The sequence below is a fragment of the Athene noctua genome, chromosome 7 (assembly GCF_965140245.1).
Source record: "Athene noctua chromosome 7, bAthNoc1.hap1.1, whole genome shotgun sequence".
Classification (NCBI taxonomy): domain Eukaryota; kingdom Metazoa; phylum Chordata; class Aves; order Strigiformes; family Strigidae; genus Athene; species Athene noctua.
In genome coordinates this window covers 38,733,036-38,745,325 of record NC_134043.1, presented here as the reverse complement: position 1 = coordinate 38,745,325, position 12,290 = coordinate 38,733,036, and the positions used below count along the sequence as shown (strand labels likewise).

General features: G+C 40.8%; 1 long non-coding RNA gene across 1 annotated transcript in view; it reads right to left on the bottom strand.

Moving 5' to 3' along the window:
- Positions 1 to 557: 557 nt before the first annotated feature.
- LOC141962541 (uncharacterized) overlaps positions 558 to 12,290 on the bottom strand; it is a 29,198-nt gene continuing 17,465 nt past the window's right edge. The window contains exons 2-4 of the long non-coding RNA XR_012633958.1: positions 8,746 to 8,835; positions 5,292 to 5,393; positions 558 to 3,379 (exon numbers count right to left, since the gene is read on the bottom strand). This is a non-coding gene — a long non-coding RNA (uncharacterized LOC141962541). The remainder of the gene's footprint in view (positions 3,380 to 5,291; positions 5,394 to 8,745; positions 8,836 to 12,290) is intronic.

Sequence of the window (12,290 nt, the reverse complement as noted above, 5' to 3'; positions counted from 1 at the left end):
GCTCCTCAGCAGAGGGGACTGAAGCTGCTGCTACTCCCTCTTCAGAGCCATCAGGACCCAGGCTGAAGACAGGGCAAGTGAGAGAACCCCACCACTGGGTGTAATAAAAGCACAATGTTCCTCAGTGGGAAACTACTCCAGTCAGGAGATTTCAAAACAGTCACAAACATCCGCTACTTTCTTTAGGCTACATTTTCACAAGGTCAACATAATCGGGGTTTGCCTATTAGATTGAAATTTCTTCAGAAAATACATACTTTGCAAAAGGCCAAGTTAGCTGTTATTATTACAGCGACATACAGTGTCATTTACAAGCTCTAATTATTTTGGAATAATTTTTCTGTCAGTGTAAAGCAGCCAGAATGCACGGAATTTGGCTCCACTGATAAAAGTAGCAAACATTTGCTTTATGTTCCATGTTTGCGGGGTGGAGGTGGGGGGGGGAAGCTTATTTTGAAAAGGTCAAAATTTACAGGGGGAAAAGGTAGGCTTAAATCCCAAAAATACAGCAGGTTTAGCTCTGTCCCTTTTAATCATCTGGATTGTAGGAGCCTGGCTGACACCGAATTAAGGAAAACTGAAACCAGATGGTGTAATTGCAGTTTTCTATACTGATCTTTTAAAGCAGCGCTGACACACTTGAAGAGAGGTAAAACATAGTTATGTGAGGAAAGCACCAGCATACTGCAACCTGTAAGTGAGAAGTTTCAAAGCATTAAGATCTTTGATGGCTTTATGGTAACAGTAACTGGCAAACACAATGTGCAGTGAAAATACCTTCCTTTCTCCATTAAATTATCCTTGGACTTTTTCACTTTCTTCTCTTCCTCCTTCTACCAGCAGGAGTCCCACAGACATTAGGGCACAGTAAGAACTGATAAAAGACTTACAAATACATGGTAGGTTCTTTCTAATCCGAGTTAGTGAAAAGTCTTCCATTGCAAGACATCAGAAAGCTATTTTAGAGATATTCCTCTACCAATAGCAAGTCGGCCCTATTTAATGTAAGCTTGGAAAGTACACTGTCAACTTGAATTTGTACCCACATAAAAAAAGAGTTTAGAAACCCATAAAACTAGTAGGAATGTTTACACAATTTAAAAACTTTCCAGCAAGAACTGTAGCTATTAAACAAATCAGCATGTCCCAGAGTGTTTGCAGCCCAAACATTGAAACATTAAGTACCCAGGAATATAATTTGCCATCAAACACTTTTTTAAAGAAAGATGCTCTTTATTGTCACAAAAGTTCCAGTAAAAAAGGTAGGGACAAAGGAATCTCATGAGTGAGTACTGAGTGTGGTATAGACAGGGGGTTACAGGTTTGCAGGGCTAGATCCTAAGCAGGAGTGGTGCTGGTTGTCATGCCAACTGGGGACTGTGATTATGGTTTATAAATTTGCAGTAGTCCTTTTAAGGCCACTTTAGGCCTTCAGGATACGGATCTGGTGAAGAATCATGGCTCCAGTGAAGTCAATAGCAAAAATTCTTCAGTGCACACAAAGCAACCCTACTTCTTCTGTTTCAAAGACTGCCAGTACTCATATATAGAGACTCTAGTAAATTGCTTGTATAGTGCAGCCAGAATATGTTCTAATAGGTGATGAATTCTTCTCCTTTTTTGGCAAAGTCCCTTTTGAGGAGCATAGCAACTCAAAACTGGCCCATGTCAGTTCACAGCCAGCGCACCCCCTTTCTGAATGACACCACTAAGTATTCCTAGCTGCAGGCCACCAGACCCCTCAACACAGGTCTGAAAATGAGGTGCTGCTTTGAAAAGTGTCTCTTCACAGTGTCCCTTTTTTCCTAATGAAGGCAGCAAGTAGGATTCCTTCCTAATGGTCAGCCCACTGGAGACTGAAAGTCAAATCAGATCCTTTCTCAGCCCTACTGCAGATTTAGCTTTTTTACAGGGAAAACATGATACCAGTTAAATTAATGATTCACTAGTCAGTAGAGAATACACCTCAGCTTCTCTTAGTGTTGTTATTATATTTATGAATCTTTGAAAACTTGATTATCCATGTTACCACTTTAGTCAGCAACCAAGATTCAACATACACCAGAAGGTAAAGAGAGAGAACAAAATTGTTATCTTCAGAGGGGCTTTCAGCTATCATAATCACACTCTGCATAGCAGAAGTTTTCTTTATCATCTCTCCAATCACAGTGCAATCCAGAAGGAATGGAGGGAATTGCACTGTGTCCGTTGCTGTTACCAGCTCACATCAATGCAGTTATTAGATGTAATGATCTATTTTATGGCCCTTCACAACTGTGTTCTTCAGGGGACAGCCTTCCCATCCACTTGAATTTGATAAATACATGTGAAGTATGAATGACTCTCAGGTTTAGGTATGGAAAATTCTTTGCATTTGCCTCCTGGGAAAAAGGAGGATGAAAACATAACAATTAGTTTATTGTCTGATGATACTCTTCACTAAGTTCACTCCCCTTTGAGTCAAAAGTCAGTATGTTTATGCTGAAGACAGCATCATATAGCAGCTCCTTGTCCTTCTGTCCCTATATGCCTATTAAACTGTCCCTCCTGTTCCACCACATATAGGAAGAGCATCAGTAGAAATGTGAAGGTGCCCTGTAGTAATTTACTATTATAAGTGCCAGTGTATATGAAAAAATAAATACCACATATTGGTCTGATTAATGCATGCTTGTCATATTGATTTATTTTCCTAAAGGCCTGTGTGGGGCTCACACAAGGCCACTACTCACGGGTACCTAAGAGTAGCTCCAGAGGAGCCAGCATGTGGAGAATGTACTTGGGATGGACATGAAGGTCACGGGAGTGCACCTATTTCTAAAACCATGACAGAGATTGCAAACACCATGAATTTACCACACAAATCAAAATGTTCTCCTCCCCATGAGAATTCCAGAGCATACCTCTAGCCTGAAAGTCTGCACATGGGACTCATCCTGGTTGTATGTGATTATTCCCAAGAAGTAAATTCCTTCCTCTTCAGAAGCATCTTTCATACCCTTAAAAAAGAGAAGTGAGGAAGGATGACTTTTCCACCATTCTGGAGAGAAAAAACATGGCAACAGCCCCAGTGGCTTTTGCAGCCCCAGTCACAAGTCTCAGGACTGTCATTGGGCATACAAGCAAGAGGAACCAGCAGCCTAAGTAAAGAGGACCAAAAAAAGGAGCCTTTCAAAATGATTCACTACAATGATAAAAAAATGGAACTTGCATAGATAGCTAAGTTCTTTGGAGCACTCATGATCTCCTCTGTCTGCAGTTCTGCTTTAGAAATGTGAGCCAGCATCACAGCATGTGGGCAGATGACTCCGGATGTCTTTCTCGTGACATATCCCTGCAATCCATCCATGGCTCAGCAGTTTCCTTGGTCATCATCCATCTGAAACAGGGCACAACAGGGAACACTGAACCATGTTCCAAATGACAAGATCCAGACTGTACGCAAACTGCTCTTGTGGCATAGAAATCTCAAGATCCAAAGGCCACCAACAAAACAGAGGACAGACAGACTGACTGTTCGGCAAGCAGGTCTTGTGGATTTTTTTCATATGGAGGACAGAAATCAGACTAAACCCGTTCCAGTGCTGTTTAAGAGAGTTATGGAACAGTGCTAGAAATGCTGCTCAATGTCCACATAAGAACCTCCATCATGGATATATTTGACACCAGATTACCAACATGGGGATTTTTTCTAAGTAATTTTGCTCCTTAGTGGAGACAGAGCCAAATAGGGTGAGTCCACAGGTCTTTAACACTCTATACAGGTTCTCTCAGATCTCCCCAACATCTGGTGAGCGTAACAACCTCTACCTTTCTGACATGAGATCTCCTGGTGGAAGTAAAGCCACATACACAGCCTTGCAGGTATGAATGGAGACGAAGTAGCTGAGTTCAGCTCGAGTCTTCGCTCCAGCCTGCTCCTCTACCTTTGCAGCAGATGCATGCTTTTGTGGGCAACTCAAGTAAGTACCAAACATATATATCTCGTGCAATGTGAATGAAATCAAAAGGCCTGTGAAAGAGTTAATATTAGCTGGATCTCAACTGCTCAATAATAATCCATTTTAAAAGGAATGTTTTAATTTAAACATAAATAAAACATCAGCAAATGTTACTAAAAGACAAAAATATGATTTCTGTAGCTTCAGAAATCTCAAGCACTTAAAAGACATAAATGCATGTCTAAACACATCGGTTCTCACAAAAAAACCACAGATTTTTGAAAGCTATAAAAAGCACATATTTCATCACAACAGTAATGGTATTTGCACACAATTTTATCAAAACTCAACACTACATGCTTTCTTTGCTGTGAAATACAAGTAAACTCTTTCTCAAGAAGCAGAAATTATCAGCATTTTCTAAAAATCACTGGTCAGAGGATACCACATCTCTAAAAGCAACTTGTTGAATCCACTGGTGAGAACTGAAGTTGTAAGTCAACAGTAATGGTCTTATGTCTGAAGGATATGTTTAAACTTCATGAAGTCAGAGGTCCTGCACTTGATGTGCCATGTTTGTTTACTATAAGTGACATAATGGGGACCACACTGTCACTTTTTCAGCTATAGTTGTTTGGTTTGGAATTATTAACCTACCCCAACTTGGTTTCAGTTCAAAGCTGTTCTGGAATTTGTTTCAGCTTTCCTTTTTGACCCTCAAAAGAGCAAGATACTTCTTCTTTACACCTAGCTGCCAAGATCCAAATTTGTAGTTTCTGTGTTTCCCTGGTAACAGCTGGTGATGTCATAAATTTACTAAGTGGTACAGGGAGACACTATGCTCTCTGCAGCCGTGAAAGCCTGGAAGAGAACAGCTAGCTGGCTCTCTGCCTGGCTGCCAACACCATTCACCTTCTCTGCCTGCCCAGCAATGTTTCTAGATCAATTTGGAGAGTTCCCCAGAAAGCTTGAATCCTTCTTGGCAATGGGAGTGGAAGGTATACAAATACCTGCTCTTATTTATAGTGTCTCAATCTTGACTGTTTTGTGAGCTCAGTATGCTGAGAATTGTTTTCTAAGCAAGGTTTGTATCTGAAATGACACTCTGAGTTTTTTGTTTGTCATCGAAGTATCTGTCAACCTGCTCAGAACTGGCAGCATGCTCTGCTTCCACACACATCACTGTTGCTAACAGAGACTGGTGAGCTTCTCTGAAGGCCAATACCCATAGCAGAGGTCAGCAACAGGTTCCTGATCAACCTGAGTTACTCTGCCCAGCGCTGTGTCATACAGAAATACCTTGGGAAATGGGGGAACAAAGAGAGCAGGTGCAATGCCCTGATTTCTTACCTGGAGAATGGCATCCAGGAAACATTCATATTCCCAGCAGAATTCAAACACACACAAATGTACTACTCCACTGGAAGTTTCACTCTATTTCACAACAGTCACCTGCAAACATTACAGCACATGCATGAGAGAAAAAAAAGCTTTCCCGTTATTAAATACTAAGAGATAAAAGGAACAATCACAGAATTAGATGCATAAAAATTCTATCGTTTGTGTGCTGCAGTCACTTACTTTCTAGTACATACAGGCAATGGAACTGGTGTTCCAGTCCTGAGATGTGGCTCACAACTACACTGAAAAGAAACAGGTCTGCATATTATTCTTCTGGATTAAGCAAAAAGTTACTTATTCTAACTCAGGGCATTTCTCTTTGAGGAATAGGCCAAGAGAAGAGAAAGACTTAGGTTTGTTACAGAGCTATCAGCGTGATTTGAATCTGATTCATCTATTGATTTCAAAGCAAGATCCTCCTTGACACAGTCTCTTGTCATGCTTCCACTGGAAACTTTGAAGAAGATAGAAAGTAAGGGAATTCTGTACATAAAGAACTCAGGAGTCAGTTGGACACATATATTCCCCAGGACAGAGAGACAAAAGAGTTTTTATATTTTTCAAGGTCTGTACTCCTGATAGGCTAAAAGCAAGTCTACCAGAAGCAGATACAGAATTTCTGCAGAAGTTTCATCATCGCTCTACAGAAATAACTTGCCTCTCTAGTTTTATGCCTGCTTTGTACTTCTGATATATCTAGAATGAGGAAACACCTGTGCAGCACACTGCGGTGCCACATGGCTCAGAAACCATAAGCACATCCAGCTCAGGTGCCTGTACGTAGCTGTGTGACCTTTAAGTTATCTCTGTTATCCAGGGCTTTACTATGGGAGATCATCGCTTGGATAATTGTCCCTGATGTCCTTTTTAGAGTCAATGCAATTGACCACACCTTCCCATTGACCACTTCCAGACCAAGGACAGAAGTTTCACTGGTGACCCCAGCTCAGCTAGACCACAGGAGTTACAGGAAAAAGAAAGAAATGTAGATGAGCAACAAGATGATGAAAGATTTTCCCTCTCCATTTCATTGTTCAGATTCAGTTTTGACAACTAACAGCAGACTAGTTTCTCACAAACTCCTGTCATAGAGGACATCTCAGAAAAGATCAAAGAACTGCACCTACAGAGAAATACTGTTCTTGTCTACATTGGCTATTCCTTTAAGTTTGGTCTAAAGCTTTTTAAAAGACTCTCCATTTGACAGATGGTGCCTCTTCTTTACCGCTTCCTTCTTCCCCTCAACTGACCAAATAATGGATTTCCTTGGGATTCCATCAGCACCAAACATTAATAAAGTAAAATTACTTTGAGAGATAAGACCCCTGTAATTTCCCCCTTTTTTTTATATGGCTTTAGCCTAGAGCTAAGGTCTTGCATGAACTAAAAGAAAACCAAACCAAAACAAAAAACCCCACAAAACCCAAAGTCCCTAGACAAATAAGAGGAATTCAGAGCACAGTGATGAACTCTACAGCACTCCCTAGAAAAGATGCCTAGGAAGAATATTACTGCTAGAAAAGCAATCATCTTTGCTACTGGTGCACAGTGAGGAAAAGAAAGCCCTAGGCTGAAATTGGTATTAAGCTTATTTTATTAATTTCTGTTATTAAATCATAAAGCCCTTGAAATCATTAAGAGGCCAAACTGGGTGGCTAAGACCAATTATTCAGGAAAACACACTATGGGAAAGGAGACCACTCCTGAGTATTAGCAAGAAACATGAGGAACTGCCCAGCTTTGGTCTCACTGGGAATATGGAAGTACTGTCCGAATTTTAGCATTTTCAGCTGTAATGGCTGATGGACATCCCTAAACAGAAACCTTAAGGTTTTAAGGGCCCACAAAAATGTTTTTTTTAGCTTCTATAATAAACATCAGAGTACCTGGACCTTAGACCCAAGAGTCAAATAAATATATAATGATTTCATTTACTATAAGAAACAGTGAATTGTACCTGCTAATAGAGCATTAAGAGCAATAAAGTCCATCACTGTGTTACACTTAGAAATAGTAATGGCATATTTTAACATCAAGTGTCCTTACAAAAGGTTAATGAAATCAGGATGTCTTTTTCAAAATAATTGTCAAGTTAATCTTTAGCAGTCTGACACTGGTGACATTGAAATGCAAGAATAAGGGGTCACATAATATTAAATAGCTAACTAAGGCATATTAGTTGTATCATAAGATGTGTAAGCAGTGCATAAAATCTACAAATGCTTCTGTGTATTTATGTTTTAAAGATGATACTGGCATGCCTAATGGTTTACACAGAAGGCAAGCTATTTTTCTAAGATCTCTGTAACTAGTTTATTCTTCCTGCTTCCACCAAGCACAGGAGATTTTAATTATAAAACAGTTAAGAGTGTTATCCTTCAGAAGATGACCCAGAATACTTGCATTTTAGTATAAACTTAAACCCTGTGCCTTTTCTTGTGCAAACTACAAGATTTCCAATAATAATTGTAATTGGTGTCTTGTGACTTTTTAGGACAAGCCTATCTAAAAAACCCCACATATTAAACTGTGCTGTCTTCACCTTTATGTAACAAGTAACAGCTTGATAGATGGGGCTGAAAAACATGAGTCAATCTTCCTTATCAACTGCAACATTTGCAGGATGTGTCAACCCAAACCATTCTATGATTCTATGTTCTCCAGTGGCCACAGAGCTGCCCACAATATTTTTACCTTGGTGGCTTATTTTTTACTGTTCTGAATGAGAGAGATTTTAAAGCTTCATTGGTACACAATAAAAAGGAGAACATTCTTCTGTCCCAAATGATGGTGAGAAGTGGATGGAAGTCCACTGAAAAATACCATCTTAGAGAATTTCTGAATTGGTTTCTTGAGGTTTCTGAAGCTGAGAGATGTTAAAGGTATTCTCTAAATCAAGGGATAAGTGCCAGATGTATTTAAACTTTGAATTTCCGCATTTTTGTACTTTTCTTTAGTAAGCAGTGCCCCTATCTTTGTAATCTGGAATGTGACTCTCTAGTTTGCAAGCATAAACTGGTTTTCTTCATGTGCTGTGCCTGGCATGAAGACCGATATCAGCACAACATACCCTGCTCTCCAGAAGCAGCTATTCCATACAAGCAGGTCCTGTTAGCAGAGCCAAATGCTGAGACACGAATGAAAATCTTTTCCTGAAGGGCTAATGGTTGAAGTGATGCCATTCCTGTTGAGAGCCTCATATCATCATGAGATCTTACTCAAAAGAGACTTTGTTGTCACTCTTATATGGGCCTGTCTCCATTTTCCTTCTGCCCCATCTTTTATCTCTGTCATGTATCACAATTCTTGACACTTTGAGACTATTCCATCAGGCAGACAATTACCCCCTTGTCTATGGACATGCACTCGCATTCAACAGCTTAAAGAGCTTCAAAGCCCTTACCTTGCAAGGAACCCCAGGTCCCGCTGTTATGGAGATCAATAGCCAAGTTCACACAGGCAGGCAAGGTGAGACTCTCCATCCTTCAGTGATCTACAAAGAAGAAAGGACCTTTGCTGTAAATCTCATTCATTCTCTCTATCTTAAAATGGCTTTAGCCAGGGGCAACTCTAAGTGCATTGTAATGTTTTGGCCTCAAAAAAAGACTCATTACTGCAATGCCAGTCCACTCCTGAGCTCATGCAGCAACTGAGCAAGTTCTAGTTCATGATGTAGCTACAAACAGATGCTAACTAAAGACAGCATAATTCCTAACACAAACATTTCTTCTTTAGTAGATCTGGACAGGCTGGAGTTGGCTAAGGCCAACTGGAGGAGTTTCACTAAGGCCAAATGCCGAGGACTGCCCTTGGGCCACAACAACCCCCAGCAGGGCTACAGACTTGGGGAGGAGTGGCTGGAGAGCTGCCAGTCAGAGAGGGACCTGGAGGGGTTGATAGACAGCTGGCTGAACAGGAGCCAGCAGTGTGCCCAGGGGGGCAAGAAGGCCAATGGCATCCTGGCTTGTGTCAGCAATAGCGTGGCCAGCAGGGACAGGGAAGGGATCTCACCCCTGTACTCGGCACTGGTGAGGCCACACCTCGATGACTGGGTTCAGTTTTGGGCCCCTCACTACAAAAAGGCCATTGAATGACTCGAGCGTGTCCAGAGAAGGGCAACGGAGCTGGTGCAGGGTCTGGAGCACAGGTCGTACGGGGAGCAGCTGAGGGAACTGGGGGGGTTTAGTCTGGAGAAGAGGAGGCTGAGGGGAGACCTCATCGCCCTCTACAGCTCCCTGACAGGAGGGTGCAGAGAGCTGGGAATGAGCCTCTTTAACCAAGTAACAAGCGATAGGACAAGAGGGAATGGCCTCAAGTTGCACCAGGGAAGGTTTAGACTGGATATTAGGAAGCATTTCTTTACAGAACAGGTTGTTGGGCGTTGGAATGGGCTGCCCAGGGCGGTGGTGGAGTCCCCATCCCTGGAGGTGTTGACATAGCGCTGAGGGATCTGGTGTAGTTGGGAACTGTCAGTGTTAGGTTGATGGTTGGACTAGATGATCTTCAAGGTCTTTTCCAACTTAGATTCTATGATTCTGTGATTCTTTATTGTGCTCCCAGCGGTCGTATCCACACCTGGCAGAGAAGCTTTCAGAACGTTTGACAGCTGGATCTCCGAGTAAGCATACTTCTCACTTCTGTCAATATTGCATTTCAGTATAATCAGATTGTATAAACTCTGCTGAGATCTGAGATCAACCCTCAACACATTTTGGGGTAAACACCCCAAAATGAAACCGAGCCAATCACATTAAAAACCACATCTCATTTCTTATATACCTATCAATAAAAGCCACACAATTGCAGGTATCTGTGCTCCAAAGCAGATACACATTGAAGATGTGCAGGGTGTCTAGTCTAGAACCATCAGCACCAGTGAGCAGACTCAGTGGCTCTTGGTGCTGCGTTAACACAAGCTAACCTTGAAGAAGGGTGACCTTTAGCCAGGGAAAATTTTAAAAAACCAAACATCAAAATACAGTTAAACCTCACTAATTCCAATTTGTGTCTACAAAACTTGATTTTGTTAATTAGCAAATAACAACTGAGTTGAAATGGGAGCCTGTACTTTACCACGTACTAATAAATTATTTTTAAAAGGTCATATTACATCTTCCTATATCATCAACATTCACAGCTACAAGAACATTAATAAAAGATGAGTTTGTGTTTCTATGTGTATATCTATGTGTGTCTGTATTGATATACACACTAACATATATACATTTCTTTAAAACTCTGTGCTCTGAGCTTAGAAAAGCTCCACTCTGAAACCTCAAGAGTAAAAGTGGAAAAGCTTTTTGCACAGGGTAGAAGATAATAGCAATTGTCTGCTGTAGTGTCATTCAGATTCCAGAAGAGACACTTAACAAACCTGAATAGGTAAATGTCAGTAAAGACAAAGTAAAGCGGGGCATTGTTGCTGCTCGGGGAAGAGTGGCTTTCGCCACTACTTGTCACTAACTTCCAGCCTTAAGTCTCTGCAAGGAGGAACCAGCTCTCAACTATTCCATTCTTAAGTATTGGTATACATTTTCTCTGGGGTTCTTGCCCTTCTCTCATGCCTGCAACTATGAATCAGGATTTACTCCACGCAAGCAAAACCAGGGAGAAGAAACTCAGGCCTTCCATCTGTTTTTCATGAAAAACATTTGCAGTTACTCTTTACCCTTTTATGATGACAAAGCAATGTCAGAGTTTAACTTCATCAGCTCCTTCACCTTCTTCAAATAGTGACATTTGATGCAATCGCCATAAGGAAGTTTAAAAAAGAGTAACAGCAGCAATAACAGCCGTATTCTGAACTGACCTCTTCTGATTAGGAAAATGTCATGTAGCTGTCAACAGCTAAGAATATCATGTAGATTTAACACTTCTCTTAACTGGAGACTTCAAAAGGCCACATACATGACAAAATGAGACTCACATAGACTTCTGGTAGTGAGGGGCTGAGCAGACTGTGGGCAGAACTAGCACCAGTACTCTTGAGTCCAACAAAGTAACTAATAAATACCAATATTGTGCATCAAGAATATGACTGTGCTGACTGAGATGCAGTCAGGATCCTAAGGCTGTTTTGAAGCACACATAGTTTTGTAGAAAGAACGTTATTAAGTTCTGTTTTCCATTTTATCTTAAATATTATTGATATTATTTTTCTCACAGTGATCAAATATTACTGTGAGAAAGCTCTAATACTGGCTAAATGAAATAAAGAGATCATATATTCATTGTTAACCCTTGCATAACAACTTGCTTTATGTCGCTGGTACTACTGTACCAGTAAAAAAAAAAAGAAAAATAGCAGAGCAAAAGATTGCAAAGTGAAAGCTTTGATCAGATTGTCAGCAATTCGACATGAGTATATTCTGAACTATAATATAAAAAACCCTTATCACACACACACCAAAACATCTTATTGGAGACATGTCTATTTTTAACAGCATCCAGTGTCCGACAGATGCAGATTTCATCCTCACCTTTCACATACAATAAGGAAGAGGAGGGAAAAAATAAAAGGAAGAAAAAAGAAGTAAAGCAGCAGATACATTTAGTGTTCCCTTTACCAAAATAAAGCTTAGCTTATTTGTAGCTTTTGGCTTTCAGCCTTTCCTGCTAAGCTGATTGAATTCTTCAGGAAATGATGCATGAGGGGAGGTTTCCAGCCAGATCTGTTGAGGAACTGAAGAATCCCAGGAGGGTGATGATAAGCTGAAGTGATGGGTATGATAGGAGGCATTGCAGATATAGATAGGAAGAACAAACCAGTTTCAGCTAAACACATCCAAAATGCACAAGCCTGAAAGTGCATTTAGACACTATCAGCCTGGAAAGATGCCTGCTTCAGCAGAAATGACTCGTCAGGGGCAAGCACTTTAGGACTTTTTAATCAGTATTTCCCAACTGCTGCACTGTAGGCATTCCTCCTGGCAGCATTATTCACTTCAC